The following is a 22,248-nucleotide window of genomic DNA, read 5'->3' on the forward strand; positions in this document are numbered from 1 at the left end:
TGCAGGCTCTACACTTGCCAACAAAGGTTTTTCCTATGTAATTAAGAATGAGAAGAGGTCTTTATGCAAGTTGTGGTTTCCGTAATGTCTCATTACCACTCTTGTCTTCAGAGTACTAATATGTAATGAATGAAAAGTCTAAAAAGTATTCAAGGCACACAGTTATTCAGTTGGGGTTATCACATCTGTGTTTTCTTATCAGATTGGATCCTCTGTTCTTGGGTCTTAGCAACATGGCTGCTGTACCTCTAAAACAGTTCATTATTCTTCCACTTGCCAGCTGTCTGAGACTAAATACACATTAGATTAGTGGAAAGTAAAGTTGTAAAGTTACAAGATGGTGTAATTTGAAGGGCCCCTCTGTTTCAGGTCCTTGTGCTGCTTGTCCCGCGTTTGTTTACAATTCTGGATGCCATTACGGCATAGTCTGAGCTTAGTGGTGAAATCACTGTTGCTGTCATGATGTGTGCAGAGTGCATGTGGATGAGGCCGTGGCTGATTACTGGGCTTGCTGACTGGTGCCAGTTTAACTGGAGGCCCACAATGATGTAACAGGGAGTTCCTGCCATCTCCCTCCTGCCAGGCCAAATCCTGTCCAACTGTCCCGAGTCCATCCCAAATCCCACACAGCCTGCCACATGTGACCAGTCCACTCCCCGGGAAGCAGTTAAGCGCTCTCATGATGTGGTATGTGGATATGAAAAATCAATTGGCCCGGCTTGCGTGGCATGTGGGTCACTGCAGGACAGGTTGGCACACTAGGCTGCACGAGGCAAGTGTTGTGACATTGGTTGTCATCAGTGCTAAGAGAACAGCAGCCTAGAGTTTGTGCTGTCATCTTGCTGACAGTCTCCGAGAGCTCACGCTCGGGTGCGGATCAAAGGACTCTCGCCGACAACAACACCAGCCAGAGTCAGCGTTGCCGTCCAGCACTCATTCTCAACGATCTTTATGTGACAGCGAGTCCCTTTTAGTTTGGTCCAGTCTCAGGGCAAAAGTTCATATGGGGGCTCAGGTAGTGCATGTCCAGCGAGGTCACTGTGCTTTATCAGTGTGACCAGCCAGCTGCCAGCCAACCATGGGCTCCTGTCCTCTCCCTCTGTCCCTGCCCTCGGCACTAGACCAGTATGGGGTCCAGAGAACTCAGGAGGGACACAGAGAGATGTTCTCCGTCCAGACTATAATCTCAGATAGGTACTTTCAGTGTGGATAGATGTGGAAGTATCCTTCTATTTGTAAAAATATGTAATGTAGATTTTGGCAACAAAAACCCTAAAAAGAGTGCAGTCTAAGCAAGGCTTCATTGTTGTGTACACCCAGAAAACCACTTTGAAGCTGATTTAAAAAGCAATCTGGTGGGACCTCCATATAGGGGAATGAATTAACTCATTCTTTTTTTATTTTCTTGTGATTTCATTAACACAAGCACATGTGAATGCCATAGGGTCAATATCATATCACACCTATCATGGACTGAAATGAAGTGTGAAACAGATAGGCCTGCATGAAAGCTTGTCAAAACAAAGCTAACTGAAGCCATTGGAAATTACTGCCTTGGGAGTAAGCCTTCAAAAGGAATTCAATTAGCTAGAACAGTTTGTTTCCATCGAGTCCCCTGAGCGCAGCCCAGATCTCATCTCACTGATTCTGTCAACATTATCAGACCACCACTTACGGCCATCTAGCCATCTGCAAAAGTTGTGGTGTGTGTGTGTGTGTGTGTGTGTGTGTGTGTGTGTGTGTGTGTGTGTGTGTGTGTTGAAGGGACAAAATGTTTCCATGTAATATTTCATAAGGGCATACAATATCATGTGTTGTTTTCCCCAGTTTCCAATGTTCTTTGTCGATTTATATTGGATGACTGATCGAACTCATTCTGTTTTAAATCACTCTCAGACCATTAAAGTGTAGTAATTTACCTCTTAGATTCAGTGCTCTCTCTCTCTCTGTCCTGCTTTATTACCATGAAGAAAACTCATGGTTATGATGGCTTTGCCTGTTTACACTGAACCAAACATAGCCGGCATAATGCTGCCACATTAGTGTTTTTAGACAGCATGCTGGTGTTACGGTAGCAGAGGCATGGCACTTAACAAAGCAGAGTTTCACACACACACACACACACACACACACACACACACACACACACACACACACACACACACACACACAGCCTCTCTCTTTCTCTTACTCTCTCTCAGTAGTGCTACACTCTGAGGTATAATTGGGCATTCTATATTTAAAATCTATAAATAAATGGATTCAACTAAGCACTGCATAGATGTATTTTGGCCACTTTAAAAATGGAGCCCCATGCAGCAGGCTTGTGCCTCTACACTGCTGCCTGAGATCACCATCAAATGCTCTGTCTGGACTACTTCGTGGACGACAGGGCCATGACATATTTACTGTGGAAAATGTGCAGCGCTGGAAATATGTTGTAATTACCACCGTATTGGAAGTGCCAACAGAGACCTCTGATAACCACCAGGCCTAGATGTAGTTTTGTGCGTCACACATATTCATTGAATTGATTTAAAGGACCAAGTTTGTGCTAGGTCCTTATATGCACCATGAGCAGCTCAGTGAGAGAATAATACTCAACAACATCACATCATCATGGAGATCTTGGATGTGAATGCTGATATATCAGTCATTAGTCATGTGTGTGGCCTTGCAACAAAGAACCATCCTTATGCGTGACAATTATGTTTTACTTTGAGTCAAACATTACAGCAAAACCCTTTGAAAAACCCCCTCTCGCTGTACCATTGGTGTGGAGAATGAATTAGTGACGTGGGTGGTGATCGCTACATAGAGAAGTCGACTCAAAAGCATGTTTTGTAATGTATTAATGATGTGGTCCCAGCCATGAATGCAACAGTGTTGAGCGTTTACAATTTTTATGTTGTGGCCTAAACAAAAAGCACTCTTGTTCCCTATGTGTGGTGAAGGAGCCTCCCCATGCATATTTAACGGTATGCATTGTTGTTTTTAATATCATGCATGTAGATGCGTCGCTGTGGCTGTTGTCAGATGAAACAATATGGCTCTGTCCTCTCTGAACCAGCGCTACAGTTGAAAACAGAGCATTTCCTGTTATGGTCAACATTCAATGTCAGCGTGCATTTTGAATGAGTTTTAAATGTGCAGAAGTGGCCCTGTTGTTGCCCCTGACAGCCTGCCTGACACACTTCCCGCATGCTCGTCAGCACTGCCCTACTGTTGCTATAGCCCCAGCGGAGCTCATCGGGGACATGCACTGGCCCATATTCCTCAGGAGGTATAATCAGGGTTCTAAATTAACACCCGTCAACCCGCCAAATGCGGGTAAAAATTCATTTCGGCGGGTATTAGTAAAAACTTACTAGCCAATTTGGCCGGTGATGCATGAGGCATTGCATGCATGATACATAAGGCTAATGATACATACATACATACATACATACATACATACATAATGATACATAAGAGAATAAGGCTCTGTTCTAGCCTGGGTGTTCCCATGCTGCCTTGCGCGCGATTTGATTCACGCTGCTAAGGCAGCCTGGAGACCATGGAGCAAATTTTCGCCTGAGATAGGGAACCAATCACAGAGCAGGGGGGAAAGCAAGACGATGATGAGCTATGCACAGACGCATTTGATAGACATCCGTGGCACCCAATAAACGGATCTGGGCATTTTTTTCAAATACGAGAAAATTAACGTTTGGTTCCCAGACCACGTCTCATTGAGAAGTGGTGGCGCTAGCCAGGCTAGCTCTGTTCTCGGTCGCACCGATATATCCCCTGGCAGTAGCCTACTTCCTACATTTCCCATGACCACTGTGCCGTAATGCTATGTGATTACGTTTCATACGCCCATTGCCTGCACGCAGTTTGCGGTGAAACCAGCGCGAGAGACCATGGAAACGAACGGAGCGTCTACCAGAAAACACAATGAATTAGAAGAACGAACAGAGCAGGGAGCATAGACTGAAAAAAGAGGGAGTTAGCCAGTAAAGTATACATGACACAAATACATTTCGCTTTACGAAACATTAACGTAAAACGCATTGTGTTTACCTAGGTATATATTTCCTTTGTGGGGGGCTGGTGATGTCATGTCAGAAGCGCAAAACCTGAAGCAGCAAGATCGTTTATTTTATTGTCTATAGAATTAGCTGAAGATGGAACGTGAGATGCTTGTAGGCGAAAATTTTAAAACGCCCTGTGCAAAGGGCACCGAGAGACAGAGGAGGGACCAACATTTAGCCAATAAATAGTGTCTGTAGGCTACTGCAAACTGTTTTTCACTAGATGTTAGAGAAAGTAGCCTATACAATGTCAACCATAGGCGCCGATTTATGTTTCCGTAGGTGGGTGCTCAAACAATTAAATGCCCTATATCAACGCCCATGTGTATTGTTGCCATACGGTTTTTGAGAAGTAGTGTATGCATTTCAACACTTTAGGAAATCAACAGCAGCCGACACACAAAACGCCAATACGGCGTGTCGAAAATGTTAATAAAGTGATCAAATGCTTTCAGTGACACTCATCTCATAAACTCATAATTCTCTTATTTTCACCGGAAAAAAATTGGCTAGTAGAAATTCTGATTGGCTACTAACTTTAGAAAGTTACCAGCCACATTGGCTGGTGATCAAAAAAGTTAATTTAGAACCCTGGGTATAATCAGCATACATTTCAGTCAGGGCCACCATTCATATTGGCGCTGACTTTATGGAATGTTATGGACAGCGTTGAGCCACTGAGCCTGCCAACGTTTGGGGCAGATTAATTTCCCAACTTGTAAACCTAAAACTGATGCCTTAGTAATAGTACAACTAGGGATGTAACGGTATGAAAATTTAACCTCACGGTTATAGTGACCAAAATTATCACGGTTTTTGCTAGGCCTATTATCACGGTATTTCTAAAAGTGTGTTCAATATGTTCAGAAAGCACTGATAGGCCTACACAAGCTGAAATAGTTTCAAAAAGAGTCCCGTTCACTTTTTTCTTCATGTTTAATTGGCTATGTGCTTATAGCTTAACTTACCCTACCATAACTTGGAGTTTGCTATTTCTGTTATTTGGATGCAATGAGTGAAACCAAAGTAAGCGTTCAAAATAAAACTTTAGGCTACTGTATTCCCTTGATATCGTGAGTGGGATGGATTAAATGTGGACGCGAACATAAAAAGACGCAGAGTGGCTATATGATGCAGTGCACATTTTGCGGTGAAAAAGTTCCGCCTTTTAATATCAGGTGTAGCCTACAGTGTTGGGCAAGTTACTTCAAAATCGAAATATGCATTACTTATTACTGTCATTTCAAAGTAATTTGTTACATTATAATATTACTGTCTCTGAATTGTAAGGCATTACACTACTATTGCATTACTTTTAAGTTACTTTCACCAAAATATCTGGAAATATGGATTTGCCATTCGAAATGCAGTTTATTACGCTCAATCATAGTCAGAATTTGGTTAAAAACCGACAAAAGGTCAATGTCTGGTAAATTGTGATATAAATACTGTAACTCTAAGGCCTAGGCCTGCTCATTAAAATCAATAGAGAGCCTACTATATTGTAAATCAAAGCTTAAAGAAACTGTATGTAAGATTGTGGCCAAAACTGGTACTGCAATCACTTTCAAACTACTGTAGAGCGATGTATCCCCTTTCCCTCCCCCCTGACTGGCAGAGCTGGCAACACGGATGCCGAAACACTACTGACTTTGTGATTAGTAGATAGGTGGAGGGTGGCGCATCAGGCCAAAACACAACATGACAACATCAATATCAGTTGAGGGCTGCAACTCCACTTTTTAAATGACAATATCTTGGCCAGACTACTGTTGTCAGTGATATAAGTATTTGAAATAACATGATTTCTTAATGTCTAGTGACATATCAGGGCCATTTATGATTAATTGAAATACATTTCTTACATACGGTTCCTTTAATAAAGACATGTCAAGAAGGTGGCCTACTGACCATTTTGGTGCCCTAAGTGAGTGGTTTTGAGTGAGTGACATTTAAATGATAACTCAAAAACCTAAAGTAAAATAAAAGGCCTATTATTTACAGACCATTACTGTGTGTTTTTAAACATTCATGCTGTTTTCTTATAAATGGTGCACTGTCACTTTAAGAGCATTGATCTTTACATCTCATAATGCCTTTTTGCCAGCTCTTGTTTACAAGCCTTGTTTGTTGAGTTACATTGATAGCTCAATATTAACAATAATATGCACAATGTTAAGTTGTTTTAAGCAGCCTTCATTGCTTTGGAAAGTATGCAATAACATGTTGCTTCACATTTCGTTTTGCAAATAAAAGTGAATTATGAGCCTGGTATCCATATCATGTGCTTCATGTAAATGCTTGGAAAACAAATTATTGAAGACCCACCAATTCCATTCTAGCACTACGTGGTGGAGATTGAGAGAACCCGAAAAGTATCAAACTTGCATGTACCATGGTGTTAGTGCATTGTGACATTGTAAACGCTATTGATGAAGAGTGAAATGCAGTTTGCAGTAAAGCTACTATTCATTGGTTACATGTGGGTGTCCCCTCTGTCCTTTGGTGCCCTACGCAAAGTGCGTGATGCGCGTGGTGGGAGTGGTGGCACTGCCAGGCTACACAATCTTTTTTCTGCATTTCTATCCCTTTATTCTCTTTAAGTTCAATTGTGAATTCAAGTTCACAGCTCAAAGCTGACATACACTAGAAGTTTGTGTTTAATCAAGAATCAAAAAGATTAGCGTGGCACCACTTTAGATGTTTCATTAAATGACTTGTGCTATTTCGCGAGGCATAGTGAGATCTTTCGGTTTTGCACAAAGTGCACTAACTATTATGTTCTTCATATCCTTGTCTCTGAGCGTAGGCCTATGTCCATCCCGCAAATAGAGTCCGCTGCAGCCACAGTCATCTTCAACCAGTATCAGGAGATAACGTTCTACTATTTTGCGCTGATTTTTTCTCCTTTGTTGTTCTCGCGGTGGTGTTTGCGAATATGTATCAAAACAAAACACTGCTTAATTTTTGGTTAAAATGCATTGTAACGCGCGTTACTGAAGTTTGTACCGAGTAAAATATTACCCCAATTTTTTATTTTTTGTAATGCCTTACATTACCGTGTTACCGCAAACAGCAATATATTACAGTAATTACATTACTTTTGTAACGCATTACTCCCAACACTTGTAGTCTAATCCGAATCGTAGTTAAAACCATCAATTAGACAACAGAATCAGTAGGGTATCAGTTTTGTTTCATTGTACCATGCCTACTGTATGTCAAAAGCAGGCTCAGATGAAGCTGGGAAGGATTAAACACACAGTTTCCACACCGCGGTAATCAACCGTGATAATCATGGTATTTGAAATGAAAACGGTAATTGTTATCGTCAACATTTTTATCGCGGTTTATTATACTGGTAATCGTTACAACGCAACATTTCAGAATAGACACCTTTCAAAAGTGTTACAATCATGTTGGTTGGTCTCCCTATTCTTGATCAAGCTGCCAATGCACACATATTAAACAGGACCTTGATTTTGCATGCTGACCATTTTTGTGTTATCTTTTAAGGTTATTTGGTGGTGTTTGATAGTGACTACTGATTATCTTGTTTAGTCTAGTGAACTACTAGTTACCTTGTTTGGCACCGACTACTACACGACTCCATTAATCCGTTCACTTTGCCTCAAGCATCAGTTAGCGCTGGTGAAACCCCTGGCCCAGGACTGCTCTGCGGAGGCACGGTCAAGCCTGTCATTGTGTCAGAAGTGACAATGAAGACACAGCTGACATTGGAAAGCACCAACTCACCTGGCTTTGGTCCGATAGGGGAAGACGTGCCTAGTGCATCCCACACTGGCATCTCTCATAGTGCTATCCAAGCGATGTGTCCTGATGTGAATAGGCGGTTGCCAGGCTCCGGTGAACCCGCATTCACTGCATTCTTTGTGGTCTGGAACTGTTCCATTGGGTTTCAATTGGTCCACTGGGGTAGCTATTGAGTGTTCATTATGTCTGTATAAATGAGCTTGGCCATGATAGGGTCACATTTAACACTAAGATGACCGTGCCTCGCAATGCAAGAACAAACTGACAGTTATAAAATAAACCTTAATGAAGACCACACTTGCCAGAGCAACAAAGGCATACATAAAGTTATGTGCACTGCATGCTGTTTGGAGTGCAAAAATATGGCTAAAGTCTTAATATAGCTCATATCCAGACTAGCTTCTTAATGAAGAACTGGGTTTGAGACACATGGTCTTGCCAGGCTAGCGAGTGGGCCAGAGCATAGTGTGGATGGACACTGTAGAGAGGCTGTCTATGTGAATGTAGTCTGCTATGCAACACCAGGCTGTGCAGATTGTGAATGATAATGCACTGTAGCACTAGGGGACATTTTAGCTAGATTGGTGGATGATCCTACTCACCCAACCCTACTTTATAAACTGCCCTGTGGTCAAGCAAGAGCCTGCTCTCGTGACTGCTAACCATGCCTGTGTGCCACTAATGGATGGCTAGCCCGTGCGGGCAGTGTAATGCCAGCTCTGTGCTTGGCTGCGTCTGCGGCCCCTGATGAGACACACTAAAGCTGGAGCCACATGCTCTGGGCTGATGCGCCTCACTGGCCTAATGGCCCTCTTCTCCCCTCTTCTCCCCTCCCCTCCCCTCCTCTCCTCTCCTCTCCTCTCCTGTCCTGTCCTGTCCTCTCCTCTCCCCTCTCCTCTCCTCTCCCCTCTCCTCTCCTCTCCCCTCCCCTCCTCTCCTCTCCCCTCCTCTCCTCTCCTCTCCTCGTCCTGCCTCACTGGCCTCCTGGCCCACTGCTCCCCAGTCCCCAAGCGCCCTGTCCCTCTCTGCAGACACGGCAGAGGGATGGACAAGAGAGGGATGGACAGGAGTAGGCCCTGGCCTATTGATTGACCACTACACCCACTCACCTTGGTCTGTGTGGGTGTTTGTTTAGATTTTGTTTTCCTCAGGACGGTCCAGTTGATTCCTGTGCGCGGTTGTATCATTTCTAACGTGCCTCTTCCGGATATCGCTGGCTTGCCCAGGGCAACAGCATCCGAGTGTGTTGCAGAGCAACAGTATCCATCCGTAGCGGCCAGTCACGTGCTAGGTGTCCTGCCAGCGGAGATACAGAGGGAGCTGTCGCCTCTCCACACGGTCCTCCTCCCCCGGCTATTTAAAGGCACAGCAGGCCAGCGAGGGCTTTTATAAAACATATCCCCCATGTGATAGGCAGGCATTGTGGATGAATATTGCATACAGTGCTGTTTGCTGCCAGATTAAGATTAGCCTCATTTTTGTACCAGAGACCCTCAGCTGCTGTTCAGAAGCGGTGTTATTGTAGGGCCAGTGAGAGCCTCTCTGTGTGGGCTATAAATGTGAAGTTAATTTGAGGCTGAAAGAGAATCTGTTGTTGTCCCCCATACAACACACACTCACTCTCTTACACACAAGCACACTTTCTCTCTCTTTTCTCACACACGCACACATATACACACATACAGACATGCACATCACACACAGTCTCTCTCTCTCTCTCTCTCTCTCTCTCTCTCTCTCTCTCATGCACACACACTTTCTCTCTCTCACACACACACACACACACACACACACACACACACACACACACACACACACACACACTGCCCCTAGCCCCCTTGTTGTCCCAGCAGTCCCTAACTGAGCCTCTGTGTCACGCAGCAGCAGGCACGAGAGAAAAGAGAAACAGAGCTGGAGATGGAGTGAGCAGAAGAGAGAGAGAGAAAGCAAAAAAAGAGAGAGAGAGCGCAAGGCTCATCCGGCCTAGTAAATAGTGTGAGAGAAGACTGTGCTTGTTGTGCTGGACTCTCTCTCCCCCTACAGTCACGCCCCCCCACCCCTCCCCTTCCCACTCCATCCTCCGTCATGCCCCCACGCCATTATGTTTTATTGGAGGGACCGAGGATAAAAAAAAAGACACCCAGCAGTTCCCCCCAGGCCTCTCTCTCTCTCTCTCTCTCCCTCCCTCTCTCTCTCTCTCTCTCTCTCTCTCTCTCGGAGCGCTGCCTGCTGGGACGTCTGCCCGGCCGTGGCGCGGTCCCGGGGACGACAGGCCTCGGACTGGACTGGAACATGTGGCTGGGCTAAATTGCCACGCTGCTCAGTCGGAGGGCACAGCAAATTGCATGTTTGCAGCCGACGCAGGCAGCCCAGGAAGGCCAGGGTATTTCTGCGCCTCCCTCTCAGCTTCGTCCTCCGCTCCCAAAATAAAGCTCCTCTCCAAAAAACCCATCAATTAAAAGCACTCGCTGGCTTTCAAACGCTGCTGTCTGGCGCGAGCCTCTACCTTCTGCAACCACACTCGGTCTGGGTGGTACCATGGCAATCTGGACCGTTTAGCGAGCCCTCCCCTTTCTGGACGGCGGCTAGTTCCTTTTCCTCCAGCCATGGAATGTGGACGATAATGGGCTTTTTTGGTTCTTCCCTCTCCACCTCATGTACTGCAACTAACGTAGCGAATTAGCATGCAGGCAGAAGTCTGCGTGTTTACCAGGCAGACCTTTTCAATGGCGTCTTTGTAGCTGTATTCTCCGTGGGCCTGACATGACAGCAGCAGCAGCACAGCAGAATGGGGGGGGAGGCATGAGGCCAGGAGTGGATCCTGTCCAGTTGATGATGTCACTGTTGCTTAAACAATGCAGAACAATGGGTCAAGGAACGTCGGCAGGAGGGGCAGGAATGTCCGTAGCAATCACACACCGAGTCAGAACCTCCCACAGCAGCAGCAGCAGGGCCCTGGTCAGTCTCCTGCCTTAGCCTTGGTCAGCTAGAGGTGGTCAGCAGGCCTCCACACAACCGGGCAGCACAAACGAAGGCCACCAGGCCCGCTGTGTTATCACCACTCTGATCTGTCGTGGGTCATTTATTTAGCGTTAATTAGAAACGAAAATGTGTGCTCCCTTTGGTCAACCAGTCTGTCGTTTCTGTGTAAAAAAAAAATATGAATCTTCAGACTCTGTGCTAATCGACTGACAGTGTTGTGTTGGTCATTAAGAAAGATATGAGTGCATCCCCTGCCTTGTTATGGTATCCACATGTGTTAGGTTGTGTCAGTGCTTGGTTTACTAGTTAACTTATCCTGATTGGCACACATGGATGTGATTAGCGAGACTCTCTTCTTTCAAGCCAAATGCATTAGTTTTGGTTTGTTAAAAGATGTTGCCCTTGAGAGCTTTGCTGTGGTAAATAAAAGGCATTTAGTAAATGTCCCATGTAAGTCAATGTGACTGGAGTCCAAACAGAGCTCTGTTCACAGCCACACAAAGGCTCCACTATGGCTCTTCTCTGGAGATGTGTTGTCTTCTCAGTATGCTGGCCCACACCTCATCAAGTCAGCACTCTGAGCTCAGTATGTGTGTGTGTGCATGAGTGTGTGTGTGGGTTTGTGTGAGCGTGTGTGCGTGGGTTTGTGTGTGTGTGTGTGTGTGTGTGTGTGTGTGTGTGTGTGTGTGTGCGTGCGTGCGTGTGTGTGTGTGTGTGTGTGTGCGTGCGTGTGTATGTGCGTGTGTGTTGGTGCGTGTGCATGCTTGTGTGCGTGTGTGTGGGTGCGTGTGCATGCTTGTGTGTGTGTGTGTGTGTGAGTGAGTGAGTGTGTACGCAGATGTTCATTCTTATCTCATTAAATGGCATGAGTAAGCATCAGGTAAACCATCAAGCATGCATAAAAGAACAGAACTTGAGACATGGAAGATAAATACTCTAGTCCTCTAGCAATAAGTCTCATAATGAGGTGATGCATATTGATAGATGGAGCTGCAGCACAGCATCTGACACTGGCGCTTTGGTTCTCACTGGAGGCTGACTGGTGTACAGGAGGTTCTTCCTGCCTTCTGCAGTAGCTCACGGTGGACTCTCACCACAGAAGTTTGGCCTCGGCTGAGCATGTTTTGTTCTTGTGTAGTTTGTGAGAACCTATAGTTCAGAGAGCGTGTGGAGTTCAGTGTTGATCTGCGTGCCGGATGACACGAAGAACACTATCTTGATTTTCATGAAACCTGACAGAAAGGTGAAGCATAAGTCAGGAAAGAAGCCACTAAAATTTTGAAGCGATTCAGACTCACTGTGCGACTCTGCCAATTTAGTTTCACTTTCACTAATGTTGCGATATTATGGCATTTGGCCTTGGCAGCGATCTGTGGTCTCAGAGTGCCTTTCTAGTTGATGAATGAAACAGCTCAAAGAGGTAGTTATAGATTTGTGTCTTGATTGATGCTACTCCTTTTGGAGTTGCTATTTAATGGGGAAACATAAGTTAGCGCTGTTATATTATTCAACAACCAAATAAAATACCTTTTCATTTCTTCATAATCTCCTCACTATAACTAATGCATGCAGAATAAACACTCTAGCTATTTCCACCCAATTTGACACCAGCCACTAATAAGTGGTTGCTTCTGGCAGTTCACCTATTTGCTGGGATTGAGCTTAAGACGTAACAAGACAAATACAGTTAGTCGTTCAGAAAGAGATTTGACTTTGCACTGCGGGCGTCTTTGCTCTGTAGCGAGTTGTTTGGGAGGAGGGCTGACGGCGAAGGCCTGGTGTCAGAGGGGCAGCCATGCAGAAGGGAACGGCGAGCCGCCAGGCCCATTGTTGGAGGAGGGCGGCGGCGCCTCTCAATGAGACCCATTTGACGTTCATGTTTTAAGGAGAGCGAGCGCTGATGAATAATTGAGTGTTTCTCTCTCCGCCCCCAGGGCCTCTGTTTTGGCGGCGCACAAAGCAATGTGGAGCAAATAAAGATCGTGGTGACACTGAGACTCGAGGTAAGCACTGTCAGTATAATCTCCACTCACCTAGCATGGGGGAGCAACACGCTACAGCTGGAGAACAGCTTCAGTTAGCAGCATGTCTTAAGTGCAAGGACTGTTATAAAGAGGTGTTAAAACACTGATATGACGCATCTTCCTCATAACATAAGCTTCAGAGCAAAAGGACATGTGTGTCTCTCTCTCTGTGTGTGTGTGTGTGTGTGTGTGTGTGTGTGTGTGTGTGTGTGTGTGTCTGTGCCCTGGAGAATATTTAGTTTTTGATTACTGTAGCTGCAGGTCTGTTTTGTTATTGTGGTACATTGATTTGATTAGCTGCAATACCACTGCAGTCATAAACGCCACAGCTACTTGCTGAGATTCATATTAACTGTAATGAGTTGTGTTGATATTCCAAATGTTTTCACTACAATGTTACTACGGTGATAAGCAAACAACAGGCCCGGGAGCTACGGCTCAGGCGATGACTGCACCACTGATCTGTCCAACGGGGGTGGCTGGCCTGTTGTCTCCAGGGTGGTCACCTCCATCCCAGTGTTTTAAGTGGGACAGATGATAGCTTCATTAAAGGGCCAGGTGGCATGTTCCCAAAAGATTATGTGAATTCCCATTCGTTCTCTCCTCTTGTATATTCATCAGTCAGTCCAGGAGCCAGGACAGCAGGTTTAATACCAGCCCTGTGCGCTGCCATATTCTCTTTATAAAGCCGGGCCATGACTTAATGGCTTTCTTCTGCTTGGCAGCAAGCTCATCTCTACTCCACTGGCCACTGCAGGAAAATCAAATTAGCCATGCTGTGGTCTGCATTGTGCTGCCCGCAGACGTGGGTCCACCTACACATAGCGGTGGGCAGACTCAGAGGAGTCGTGTCCAGGGGGCTCGGCTGTACTGGAACGGTGTGCGCCCATTTTTCATTTACAGAAAGCAAAGCAAAGCAAAGCACTGAAGCGACCCCCATGATTAAAAAAGCTGCACCATCGGTGTTGATGTTTTCCCTCAGGCATGTGGTGCTGCTGGCTGTTAAGCATTCATGGTACCGCGCTGTACACCTCCACTAGCTAGCAGTGCTGATTACTGGCATGTGGAGGAGATGCTAACAGGCTGCTTTTGCTGAGCCTGCTACTGCTGCTGGTGTGACCCTTTGAAGTTGCAGCGGAGTGGCTTTGAGGGGGAGAGACAGCCTAGAGGTGGAGGCCCTGCATGGAGATGAGGGGGGGGGGGGGGCTTCCTACGGAGAAATGAAACATGGGCCTCCTGCGACACCATCAGGTCCTCCACTCCCTATGAGGTGATTACCTCGGCAGGCGCTTGACTTGTGTTCTCGACTGGCTTTGAAGAGGAAGTGTGTGTGTGTGTGTGTGTGTGTGTGTGTGTGTGTTTGTGTGTGTTTTCCCCTTTCGTGCTTTCTGTTGTGGGTGGCAGGAATTTGGGTTTCAGGTCGCAAATGAGTCACAGATTCCGCTGATTGGTTCCATTTGGTAAATGTTAAAACCTTCCACCGCTGGCCGAACTGCTGAGCTCCGTGGCATGAAGTCATGTTCGGCAGAGAGCAGCCCGTTTGGACAGGCTGCAGCCTCCACTCTTTTTCCAGTCTCCAGTTCTGACTTTCTCCAATCACACGTTCAGCTTGAGGAAGTGAGTCTGGTGTGGGTCCCCACAGGTCCTCTGCGTATTGGTGTTTTCTCTGTGGTTTCATTTAGCCAGTGACTCATCCCCCCTGACGGTGACCCCCCCCACCGAGTCCACTGCCTGTTTTTAGCTCCTGTAAGCCGCAAGCAGCTGTCTGGCCAGCGCAGCGCAGTGCAGCGTAGCGTAGCGTCCGCACATGCCCATGAGGTTGGCTGTAGACCAGGCAGGGCCGTGGCTCTGATGTGGCTGTGAGGCGCAAGGCCAGGTCACCCTCGAGAAACCCCCCAGCCCACGCCCAATCCGCACACACACACACACGAGTGCACACACACATACTGTACACACACACACACACACACACACACACTCACACTCACACTCACACTCACACACACACACACACACACACACACACACACACACACTCACGTGCACACACACATACTGTACACACACATACTGTACACACACAAACACACACACACACACACACACACTCACACACACACAAACACACACACACACTCACACTCACACTCACACACACACACACACACACACACACACACACACACACACTCACGTGCACACACACATACTGTACACACACATACTGTACACACACACAAACACACACACACACACACACACACACTCACACACACACACACACAAACACACACACACACACACTCACGTGCACACACACATACACACACACACATGCACATTCGCACACATGCACATACACACGCACGCACGCACACACACACACACACACTGCTGGTGGGGATTGCGTTTGACACACATGGCCACATCTAGCGCCTGCATGTACTTTTGCAGCACTGCTGCCGCTGCAGCCCTACTGAGAGATGTCAGACATGGAGAGCATCAAAGCTCACTCTCTCAGCAATCTCTCTCTCTCTCCCTCTTGCTCTTTCTTATTCACCTTCTTATTCTTTCAGAACCAGGCTGAGAAGCTGCTCTGTCTCTCCCTCTCTCTCTCTCTCAATCTCTCTCCCTCTCTTTCTCTCTCTCTCAAATTCAAATTCAAAAAGTGCTTTATTTGCATGACAAATAGTTGGACATTAGTATTGCCAAATCAGCTGTTACAGAAATGTATCAGGACATAAGCAATTCCACAGGCATATACAAGGGGTAGGAGTAACTAGACAAAGTGAGTTCTCTCTCTCTCTCTCTCTCTCTCTCTCTCTCTCTCTCTCTCTCTCTCTCTCTCTCTCTCTCTCTCTCTCTCTCCAGTGAGTGTGGAGCCTCTGTCCCTAAATAAGGAGCTGGTATAAACAGCACTGCTGATGCTCTTTCAGGACTCCCACTGAGTGTCCCAGGAGGAGCGTCCAGGGTGTGGAGCGAGGTCTGACCCACAGTGATGTAATAGAGTCGGAGTCTGTGGAGATGTCCCCTGGAAGCCTCTCCCCTGCTGTTCACCAGTGGACACAAGGAGATGCAATGTACTGTAGTCCTCAATTTCCTAACAGAAGTAGACAGGAATATATTGTTGAATAAGGACTCATACACACTCACACGCACACGCGCACACACACACACACACACACACACACACACACACACACACACGCATAAACACACACACACACACACACACACACACACACACGCATAAACACACACACAGACACACACACAGGACTGCGTTTGCCCTCATTTCCGGAGCTCCCCTCCCCACATGAGTTTATGTTTCACTGGCGCCATTTTTGAGGTCGGGCGCCTGTTTACCTCTGTATTGGGACCAGTGGTTTGGTTGTTTGTCTGATCTCTACCCTGCTTTATTAAGGTTGGGTTTTGTTTGCGTTTTTCATGTCTGGAACTAGTCTGGACCTCCCCATTCCAGCATGTGTGTGTGTGTGTGTGTGTGTGTGTGTGTGTGTGGATATAGTATAGGACGCATGCTCTGGGGCCTTGGTTACTCTGTAAGACAGACTGCAGTTAAGCACTGTACCTCTATATGCGTCACACTCGATAGGGAGGAAGTCCCCAAGACTGTGAGGGTGAGTGTGGGAAGGTGTTTGTGACTAAGCAGGATGTGTGTGCTGATGTCTCATCTTGATTGTCCCGCCCCAGTCACACTCCCATCATGCACCACTGTTGCGTGCCCTACTAAAGGAGGACTTAAGGCGTAGATATAGCTTATATATCTATCTATGTTTATATCCTTATCTGTATCTATAGATAGAGGGATTTTTTCTCTTTTTTTCACACAGTTCTAAAGCTGCACATTAGCCTGGCCTAGTTTTGCATGACTGTGTGGAGAAGCGTTGCTGCTCTTCCAGGGGGTCTAATCTGGCCGCATGTGAACATATGGCCACGCTACCCACACAGGGTTGAATGCACTGGGCATGCCTCAGTGACAGCCTCAGCTAGTTTTATGGCCGGACTTGAAAAGGCTCTTTCTACCGGGTACGATGGGGCTGGCCCACAGCAGCTGGCCAGAGCCATTGTTCGGCCGAGACTTACCGCGCAGCCGTCCAGTCGGCCATGACAGGTACATTGTCAGGCATGTTTAAGAAAATAAAAACCTGGAGTCGCCGCGGGGGGGATGACTTCACACATCGATTAGCGCATTGTGGGGCATCGGCCGGCGGTGACAATGGGGTCTTTGAGACGCGGGCTGCGGCCCTAGCGCTCCTGAGTGGGGATGTGGCGGGCTCGTAAATGAGCCTAATCTGGAGCTCCTCCACAGCAGCCCCATGAGAGAGAGAGCAGAAAACACCCCCACAGAAGACGTGACATCATTTTCACTTAATATCGCTTCTCGAGGATTAGGGGATCTTTAGAAAAAAAGCAGGCACTTGAATCACATTCAGATCTTTTTACTTCATGGAGGCGTTCCTCCAGCGTAGCTCAAAACAGATATTGGGCCACACTTGATCCGATTTAGATTTACTGAGCCCGTTTTTTTTCTGTCTTTCTCTTCCCTAGAGTGTGCCAAGAAGACGTAACCAGATTATTCTTGTACATTTTTAGGAGTGGTGTTAAGACCGGCCCCTGCATCCCAGTAAAAGATAGGGTGTAGTGTTTTACAACTGCTCCTGCGGGTTTTGAATGCCTGCTTCCCCAAAATAAACATCTTCAGGGTGGCATCCAAGAATCTGAATAATCCTGGAGAGGAGAACATTGAAACATGCACAGTTGTTGAATGTACACACAGTCTGTGTCTCTGGAAAAAAAAAAACGTCTTCTCTGGGTCTTTATTCAACTGAGCTCATTTAGGTCATTGTGTGGAATGATTCCGTTCACAGACTGCAGTCCTTCCCCACACATGTCGATGCGCTTACAGCTCCCCGCTGCTGTCGCTCTCACTGCTTCCTGCAGTGGCCTTACCATTACGGCCTGCTGCTCCAATCCTCTGGTGGGGAATCGTAAGAAGGCAATCTGCTAAATGAGGACACGGTGTCATTCATGGGGGGGGGGCTTGAGAGTGGATTGGAGCGGCAGGCGTACACCAATGGAAGTGGAATCCAAGCGTAGCGCAGGCTCGGGGAGGGCAGGCGTGCTTTGATGTGCTGTTTGTTTCCTGTGACTGGAGGCGCTCGCCGTGCTATTGCTAATGGGCTGCAGACATCACCAGTGGTCCGCAAGCGCAGAGGTGGGTGACGTCGCCGGCACCTAATTACAAAGGGAGCTGGGGAGCGATCGTTTGTCAGCTGAATAACGGGAGGAATGGACTGGTCCTTGGGGCATACTGTGGCTGTCCAGCACGTTGCCCGAGTAATTTTTGCAGTGAGGCAGGGGGAGTTGGAGATCTTGCATAAAGACTAAAATGTGGAGCCATGTAAGGGAGGCGAACTCCATTACGTCTGCTTGATGAAAGCCTGGCCCACCCAGAATCGACCCGCCCAAATGGCTTTACCATTGACTAACGAAATTTGTGCGCTTCTGTGCATCCCCAGCCGACCGTCTGCCGAGGCCAGCACAACATTTTCCGCCTATCATGGTCAACTGACAGGATAAATAATAGAAATTATTATTAAAGATAATGTCCCCAGGTGACCTCATCCATATTGATTTCTGTCTATTTGTGTCCAGAGTGCAGTCATGAGCCGTGGAGTTAAATGGCAGAGTTTCAGAGTCCCATCTTGAGGGCAGATCAGGCCCAGTCTGAGCGGCGTGTCTTTAACTGCCCGCCGCGGTTTGAGGCAGCTGAAAACGAGCCTCGCTGCCCACAGACACTGAGTACGGTCCAGCTCCAGCTCTGATGGAGCCTCCGTCTAAAGGAATCAACGGGCAGCACTCTGCGGTCTGGCCAGGAGCAACAGCGAGCGGCAGCCTCCGAAGGGGCAGCAATGGGGGGGGCTGTGTGTGGAGCTGATCTGTTTTTTTGGGATGAGGCCGGGCTGGTCACGGCTGTGAAAGTGTGACCGATCCCTGGGCAGCAGAGTCTGGATCAGCAGCTGTCACTGGAGCTTTTCCCCATGACTTCATTACGGTGGGTGTCAGTCCCCTGACCTCAGAACAGCTCTGCAGCCCCCATCACGTCAGAATCTGTCATTATTCAGCCATCGTCCATTTTACTGTATGAGTTCATCGCTATAAAAACATCAGGGCTCTCTCAGAGTAGTGCTGTGTTTTTGATGCTTATGGCAAGGAGTCTCTTCCTCTCGGTTACCCAATGAGAGGCGGATTAAAGAGCTGGTTGATTGTGGGCTGTGGGCTTCCATGCAGATGTTCTGGCGTGCCATCTAAAGGGGGAGGTATGCACTGAGAATGCTCGCGGCGACCTCGGCATCTGGAAAGATCTGGAAAGTTCTTTGAGTTCATGGGAGGACTGTTTTCCCCCTGACATCATTATCGCTGCTACCATTGTGGTCTGGCCAATCAACAGAGCTCAGAATAGCCAGAACTGACCCCACAACTTGCCCTCTCATCAACCCTCAGCAAAGTCCACTGAGTCTTGGAGTGTAGTGGTCTATTGGTATTAGTGATAACGTTTTATCTAATAAGTAGTGTTTGTAGAAATTAAACATTTACCTTGTAGTTAACATTACACATTTTGAGAATTAACAAAGAATAATACTACAGACTCACCCTTTTTTTGTCAGTGAAACTGCAAACAAAGTTGAACCATCCTTTTTTAGTATGTCATTTTTGCAAAACAAAATGTTTCACCATAACTGGGTTATTTGGCATTACAACTGAGTCAAGCCATCTAACTGCTCCAGTGTATCTCTGAGTATACACTCACACTCATCTTACACTTCAACTTACACGCATCGCTGGATGGCTGATCAAATGGAAAGACAGAAAACGCAGAAAACACTTTCAAATCCAACTATTCCTCACTCAAAATGCCCTCATATATCCAGCAAAATGAAACACTGCATTCAAAATATATACATCTCAAAAGCAAGCATATGCTTCACATTGTAAACACTTTTTTCATAGGCTAATACATTTTTGGATGTGCTATCACACTGTTGCTCTAAACCTTCTAGCTCTTCTGTGTTCTGAGTCAAAGTAATCTGGCAAGAGAAGTTGAAATATACACAGTAAACATGTAAGCAATATAAAAAACAAAAACATTTATTTTTCCAAATCATTTGCAAAAAATCCAAAGCAAAATACAACAACCACCACATAGTTGGACAGAAGCTAAACACATTTTTGACAAAGCTGATTTTTTCAAAGAAAGAAATGTTTTGTGTGTGTGTGTGTGTGTGTTGGTGGGGGTGGACAGTTGGGTGTATATCTATGTAGAGGCCTATTACTCTGGCAATGATTGGTCAGTGTCCAGTAAATCAATGAGCGTTTGCACACATGTGAGGAATGAGTTAGAATTCTAGTACTGTATTATCTATTATTCCTGCATATGCATAATAGACATAAACAGGGTTATAAAACACAAAATGTACAAACAATGCTATAACTTATTTCTAACTTTCTAACTAGGTTGGTGTGCCTTGCCACCAATTACAATGACTTCTTCCCTTCAGATGGTACTAACCAACCCACCTGGCTTAAGGATTATAAGGGAGCAATTGCAAAACTGTGACATTATACATGTACACAATGGCTTACCTGTGTTTTCAGATATGTGTGTGTGTAGGTATTTCCAATTACCAGATGTTTTCGCTTTTGAATTTTGCCTTCAGCCTTTTGAATAGAAGTGTTTTGCCAATGATTACAAGAGATTTCAAGTGTCTGATATGAGAAACAGTGTGTTGTATTTTGCAAAGTGTGTTGCAGAATTGCAAAATTGCAAAGCAGAAAATGTGTTTATAAGGTTTGGTTACAATGTGTTTTGAAGCTTTGGTCTAAGCTAAGTCTTTAGTGTGTAAGCAATTGGCAAAACTGTAAGTATTAACTCTGTAAGAGATCAGGAATGACTTGTTACAAATGACATCCTACCTCACCTGTCAGTCACTGGGTGGAGAGGAGGGAGGGGGGGCTTACAGATTATCCTCCAGCAGAATGGGATTCTCCTGTCTACTCTTTAGATAGGTACAGGGTGCTGCTTTTCAACTGCAACAATGCAAAGCCGATCAGGACATGGTCGGTTATTGTCTTCCACTTCCTGTGTGCATTCTGCATAGGGGGGTTGGGGGGGTGATTATGTGTGTGTCTGTGTGTGTGTGTGTGTGTGTGTGTATGTGTGTTTATGTATGTGCGTGTGTATGTGATTTTGTTTGTGTGTGTGTGTGTGTGTGTGTTTGTGTGTGTGTGTGTGTTTGTGTGTGTGTGTGCATGTCTGTTAGTGTGTGTGCATGTATGTGTGTATATATATATTTTGTGTGTGTTTGTGTTTGTGTGTGTGTGAGTATATGTTACAGACACCAGACACCTCTGTTTTGTTGTGTGGCGTTGCGTTATCGCTGGTGTAATGAGCTGGGAGGAAAAGTCTCATCTCACAGCATTCTGTGTGTAGCGTAGCACACTATGTGCAGTGGAATCCAGTCGCCTAGCAACGCAGCCCAGTGGATGGAGCAGTGTGTGTGTGTGTGTGTGTGTGTGTGTGATGGATGGGCATGAGTCAGGGTTGCCTGTTAGGGCCACTGCTGTGCCAGCCTCAGGAGCTTGTGGTGCGAGACAATGTGTGATTGTGTGTGTGTGTGTGTGTGTGTGTGTGTGTGTGTGTGTGTGTGTGTGTCCTTTATGGGCCTTACAGTAACAGGACATTTTTTTAGACGTCAACTAGTGACACCCTTTCCTCTGAAATGAGCCCATCTCTGAGTCATGCCATATGTGTATGTGTGTCATCATGGATGAGTTGTGTGTGTTGACTTTTCCCTCAGCCTAATGTCCAACCAGTGATCAGGCCTCCTTGTCGTGTGCTATGCAGACATACAGCTCACATTATGATCTTCCTCTGCATGTTGTACACAGGACTGCAGAAAGTGGAATTTTTTTTTCACTGTCAAGGTTAACCGCATCCTGCAAAAAGAGGCTCGAGGTTGTCGCAGCTACGGCTCCCACCAAGATGCCGATGGTGGGCAGAGTGCAACACTTACGACCTGTGCAGTCTGCACGACCCCACAACAACAGCATGACTGGGTTTCCTCTGCTCTTTGGTCTGTAAGACGCCCCTGTTGTATTTCCACATTTACAGTCAATGTGGTATGCCAAACGCAGAGAGAAATTCAACTACTAGGGTTCCATGTTTGAGGGTGAGAACGGTCACTGTTGGCAGAGAGAGGACATGTGGCACGCAGACTTTAACTTTATGTAACTGGATGCTTTCACTGACAGGAATACGGGGCACTGGTAAGGGCTTGCACTTTTTTTTGTGTTTAATCGCTGACTCTTCC

General features: G+C 46.3%; 1 protein-coding gene across 1 annotated transcript in view; it reads left to right on the top strand.

Annotated features, from left to right (window-relative positions):
- Nucleotides 1-22,248, top strand: part of fynb (FYN proto-oncogene, Src family tyrosine kinase b) — a 54,137-nt gene that overhangs the window by 2,441 nt on the left and 29,448 nt on the right. The window contains exon 2 of the mRNA XM_048250502.1: nucleotides 12,767-12,835. The gene's annotated coding sequence lies outside the window, so the exon portion shown is untranslated. The remainder of the gene's footprint in view (nucleotides 1-12,766; nucleotides 12,836-22,248) is intronic.

Source organism: Alosa alosa, chromosome 8 (assembly GCF_017589495.1).
Source record: "Alosa alosa isolate M-15738 ecotype Scorff River chromosome 8, AALO_Geno_1.1, whole genome shotgun sequence".
Lineage (NCBI taxonomy): Eukaryota > Metazoa > Chordata > Actinopteri > Clupeiformes > Clupeidae > Alosa > Alosa alosa.